This window comes from Cyprinodon variegatus, unplaced genomic scaffold (genome assembly GCF_000732505.1).
Source record: "Cyprinodon variegatus isolate N-32 unplaced genomic scaffold, C_variegatus-1.0 Scaffold583, whole genome shotgun sequence".
NCBI classification, from domain to species: Eukaryota; Metazoa; Chordata; class Actinopteri; order Cyprinodontiformes; family Cyprinodontidae; genus Cyprinodon; species Cyprinodon variegatus.
Window position 1 is genome coordinate 543,336 of NW_015151036.1, and position 5,501 is coordinate 548,836.

Consider the following 5,501-nt stretch of genomic DNA (forward strand, 5'->3'; position numbering starts at 1 on the left):
TATATTACATTTCTGACTGTATATCCCTGTAATTATTACACACTGTAGCTTTAAGTTAGTTATGGCTCTGCATAACAAACACATTAATTGCTGAGCAGTGATTCTTCATCAGTTATTTTATTGATGCAGAAACGCAAAATGTTCACTTCTTCTCCAAAAAACATAAAAACTAGTTTCTGAAAAGAGGGTGAATTGGATTTAATGTCCTTTTTAACTTTTATATTTTCATTTGAAAATTCAAATTATCACTGTCATCATTTTATTGTCAATATGCTACGAGCTTAAAATTCACCTTCAGTGAGAAATTTCCACCGAAGGGTATCTCTGCTGCCGCGCTGTTTTAGAGGTAAACTTTACTTCTAGAGGTGTTATGTTGCAATGGGAACAACAAATCACCAGATTGGGTGATCATAGTGATGGTCAGGGCCCCTCCTGGCCTCCCTTCTAGCTCCGCCCCTGCTGCCACATCCTTCCTATCATCCTTCAGTTGTTTCTCAGGGTTTATTCTGCATATATGTCATAGTAGAGTGAGAACATCTAAAGTATGCAAGGACAGGACTGATGAAAGTACCTTAAGTCTTGGCCTTCCTGATTGCACTGTGAAAATAAAGATATCAACTTCTAGAGAAACCATCGATTTACCATATTGTAGCTTGTTTACAAACCTAAAACTGTGTCTCAAAAACTTACACTACTACTACTCGCCAATTTAAAATGTTTAGCTCTATAATATTTAAATGCACCACTCCAATGTCTAAGAGAAAAAAATTTAATGAAAATTTTTTTAATGTATGACCACTGTACAGAAGACTGCCATATGATAGAAATATTTACACTGTACGCATACAATTATTATTTTTTTCCTAATCCCTGACTGATCATTTTTAATCTAGCGTGTATTATAGTATAGATTAAATTCATCATCCAGCTGCTGCTCTGCAGAATTCTCTCCCCAAGAGCTGAATCACGCCATCTAGCGGAAAATCACGCCGCTTTTTCAAATCACGCGAGAATGTGTACAAAACAACAAAGATGGCACCGACAACGCTTGTGGGTCGTTTTCAGCGAATGTCGGTGATTTTAACGTTATTTTGAGTGAATTTATACTCTCCCGACAATGAAACTTCCTGCCCCGGGCGATCAGGTGATGGTTAACATCGAGCCCTGATTAAAGAGTCTAAACTCTTTATATATTGTATAGGAACTGGTCTATTACTGATTTTAGGATGAACGTGGTTAAAAAAAACGTTAGTGTAAAAAAAAAAAAGAAAAACACAATAATATAGTCCATCATAACTCAATAGTTGAATTTTCTTTTCCAATGAGTTATAGTGGCATCACTGGAGTTGTATCTGTGCACTGCCTGCCAGCTGGCTGAATGAGGGCGAGTTTAGGTTTTTCTTGCCTACAAAAAGTATTGAGTCAGTCATGGGGTTAAAACCACATTGACAGGCCCATACAATATAATTGAATATATATGTTTTTTTAAATCTAGTAATTTAAATCTATACTATAACATTTTTAGGGGAAATCATAGAAAGCATATCAGGTCATGCAGGGAGGTCTTTGCAGATACAGAGAAACTTGTTCTCCATCCCTGAGCTGCAGAAACAAAATAAAGTAATTTTCTTTCTGTAGCCTGATGTATTATTTTGGGGACACTTCAGAAATTTTAAGTGCTTGCGGTTACGACACTGTCATATACTGCAGTGAAAGGGCCCTATGATGAGCTCCCAGGAGCCGTGCACTTGATTTCCTGCAGAGGATGAAATGCCCCGGCCACAAAGGACTGTTTTGTTCCCTCAACCTCGAGTAAGACAACAAATCTCTCCACTGTGGTGGGTTATGTACTGGCCTTAAAGAAATAAGATGCACCGCTGCATAAACAAATAACCACAAAAACAAAACAATAGGCTGAAGAGGCTTAGCGCTAACAATTAGCTTACAGTAGAACCTTTCGTACTTAGAAAGTGTTGATTACCACCGACTGTATAAATATAAAAGAAAATCAGAAACTAAACAAACAAAAGGTACTGCTAAAAACAATTATTCATGTTTAAAACCAAACCTGCTTAAGAATACAGCTATAATCTGCAAATCTCTAACAAAGCAGAGCAGTTAAGCTTAAAGAGAGCTATGCAGGGAATAAAGGAGGTGATGTTTACAGAAAAAAAGGTGCAATTTCGTTGACATTATTTCTATTGTACTGCTAGAAAATGTGTTAAATAATAATCCTGTTCGGATTTCATGGCTTTATTAAAGTGCTCACGATTTGATATATTTCATGCACAGTTGTGGAGCTTGGAAAAAATGAGAGATAATTCTGCAGCAGAACAAAGATGCATGTGTGGAAACGCATCTGGAGGGGTCTGAGGGAAAGCATGTGGTCATGAGTCATTAGTTTGGGTTTTTTTTATAACAGAAACTTGCAGAATCTCAGTCTTGTTAAAGGAAAGCTTTGTGTTTCCACCTTGAGGCTTTCTCTCTCCAGTAATTTTTCCTTATTTAAATAACACTTCATAACTGACCACATATTTTGGTAGAAAATCAGATCAGAGAAGTTGCTTTGATTTACAGAAGGCGGCTGCTTACCAAGCGGGCTAACTTCTCAGGAAGTGGCCCTAACAAACAGGTAGAGAAGCATTTTATATTTCAATCTGCCACATCATTACATCATACATGCAGATGAGGACACATCCATGACTCCAGCATTTGCACAATTTATTACCCTTTGTTCTTAGATCAAGGACGCCGCGCTCATTCCATTCCCAAATCTTTGCCACATGCAGAATGAAGACGATAACTGTTTATCCTGGCAGAGAAACTGTCCTAATTAGATAAACTACTGGGGAAAACATTGGTTCTGACATGCAACAGGCAGCTAATATTAAGGTGTAATAAACTCACACATCATCAACGATAATTATCCTACACTGCAAAAAATCTAAATCCAAGTAAGTCATTTTTTTCTTTAAATAAGTGCATTTGTTCTTGTATTGAGGAGGTAAAAGAGACATTCTGCCAACGGAACAAGACAATTTACACTTAAAATAAGAAAACACAATTGCATTGTCTTATTTCAAGAGCATATTATCGAATTATCTTATTTTAACAGTAAAAATTATCATTCCATTGGCAAAATATCTCATTTACCGACTCAAATTAAGGGTAAATACACTTTATTTAAGACATTTTTACTTATTTCTAGATCGTTTTTGCAGTGTAATGAAAAATCACCTATAAAAAATATATGAAAAACTATTAAAGTAGCTATAATTAGAGTTATATACAATCTTTGATTGTATTATATGTATTATATGTATTTTTACTCTCACAGCTAAACAATTCAAATGTTCAAATAAAAAACCAGTTAGGACTGAAAACCCCAAATACATTTAAGTCTAATTCTTTGATCTGAAGGATGTAACGGATGCTGGCTTCCCCAGGGCTAAATAAAGAAAACAGAGAACATGGACACACATTAAAGATAAATGCAGCAAATGAAACTCCCCCTTCAACATGGAGCTGAGACAGGATGCTCTTCAAGGTAAGCTTATGTGTTTGCTTTCTGTTTGATTCTTCTCCATCTGTCCTCCTGTTTGTTTTTTTTGTCGACTCATCTTTCTTTCTACTCCTGTCGTCTATTTATATCTACAGTCAAATAACCCACAGCCTTCATCGCTTCCTTGGCCTCCCACTAAATCTTTACTATTTGAAGTCAGCATCACCTTTTTTCTCTTTAACTGTCGATCCTTTGCAGCTGCTTCCCTTTCAGAGATGTAGATGAACTGATCTCAAGCGGCGGCCAATGCCAGCGAAGCAACCAGAGATGGCAAAAGTACTCACTTTCCGTACTTGAGTAAAAGTACAGATACTTGTGTTAAAAAATAATAAACTTCTTTACTCAAGTAAAATTAACAAAGTACAGGCTTGTAAATTTACTTAAAGTATAAAAGTAAAAGTAGAAACCACTTTTTTCATGCCGTTGCCTACATTTTAAATGGATGTCTGCCAATAGGACTAGATCTCCGTTGTGTTCATTTTCAATCATCTCGTCGTCCATGCTACTATGCTAACGCCACCGCCACCAAGCTGCAATGATTTGCCGCCAATGAATACCGCCGAATCTGTCGATTCATCTTGTAGTGGTGCGTCAAATGCAACGTAGATTCCCATCCAATTAGATTGAATTTGGTATTGATGACGTGAAAAATAATAACGGTAACTCCATTGAAATGATTCAAAACTAAAGTAACGAGACAATTTTTTAAAATGGAAGGAGTAGAAAGTACAGATATTTGTGTAAAAATGTAAGGAGTAGAAGTAAAAAAGTCGCCATAAAAATAAGTAGTAAAGTAAAGTAAAAATATCAGAAAAATCTACTTGAGTACTTCCCATCTCTGGAAGCAGTATTGTAGTAAAGTAATCCAAGTTTTCCTGCAGTTACAGCAGTAGCCATTAGTGTTGCACCAATGCCATTTTTTGGCCCCGATACCGATATTCGCTGTGCAGTATTGGCCGATACCTTCTATTTGAAATTGATGGGTGTGTGTATATGATGAACTGCATACTAATTGAATGTAAAATAATTGCCATCATGGCTTTGTCAAGCTGCTACCTACCTTTGGGAAGCGGGAAAAGACTAAAACAAAGTGAATCCAGTAGAACTTTTTATTGCCTACCTGGAATGGGTGACAATAGTTGTGTTACATCCCCAAGACGGATGTTGTTTTGTTCTTGCATCCAATTAACACCTTGCTCTCTTTTAGGCTCCACCTTTAAGACTGGCTGCTGCTTTCTGAGCATCATACCAATCAAGATCACCTGTAGACTATTAAAGACATGTGAAGCAGTTCTTCAGGGCTTTTTTTGAGCCATTTGTCTGCCATACATTCGTGTTAATTGTAAAATCTAAAGCGGCTGTTAGGATTGCGACCATGTAAACCTGCTTGGATGGTTTTTGTAGGGGAGAGCTGCCCTTTTGTTTAACTCCAGTTTTCTCCTGATTATGTGTTGGTTAGGTAGATTATTTTGTCGGTTTGTATATTTTGTTTTCATATTGAGTTAGGTAAGTCCACTTTTCTTTTTTCTTTAGGGTTGTTTTGTTTGTTATTTTGGCTTGGGCTCTCCCTGAAGCTTTTACCATAATTTGTTAAAAAGAAATGGCAGAATAAAACTTTTAAAATACCATTTTTACTCATTTATTCACTGTCTAAACTTATGTTGGTCACTTACACCCCCTAGACTCAGCCAGGGGACGTAACAGTTGAATAAACTTTTGGCTCTCAAAATTGTAATGATGCCCTATTTGTTGGTACTCGCCGATACCAATACCACCATTTTAGTGCTGGATCGTCGCTCTGCTCGATACTGGTATTGGTGCAACACTAGTAGCCAGTCAAAATTTCCCCATTTTCCTTGATGGGTCCTTGACTGGTCCCCTATAGCCTCGTGAGACCATCCTGATCTCGCGAGCTTTCAAGGTTTCACTCGCAGATCAG

The 5,501-nt window shown here is 37.0% G+C and overlaps 1 protein-coding gene across 1 annotated transcript in view; it reads right to left on the bottom strand.

The window, feature by feature from the left end:
• LOC107095904 (membrane-associated guanylate kinase, WW and PDZ domain-containing protein 2-like) overlaps window positions 1-5,501 on the bottom strand; it is a 147,610-nt gene that overhangs the window by 134,839 nt on the left and 7,270 nt on the right. The window lies entirely within an intron of this gene.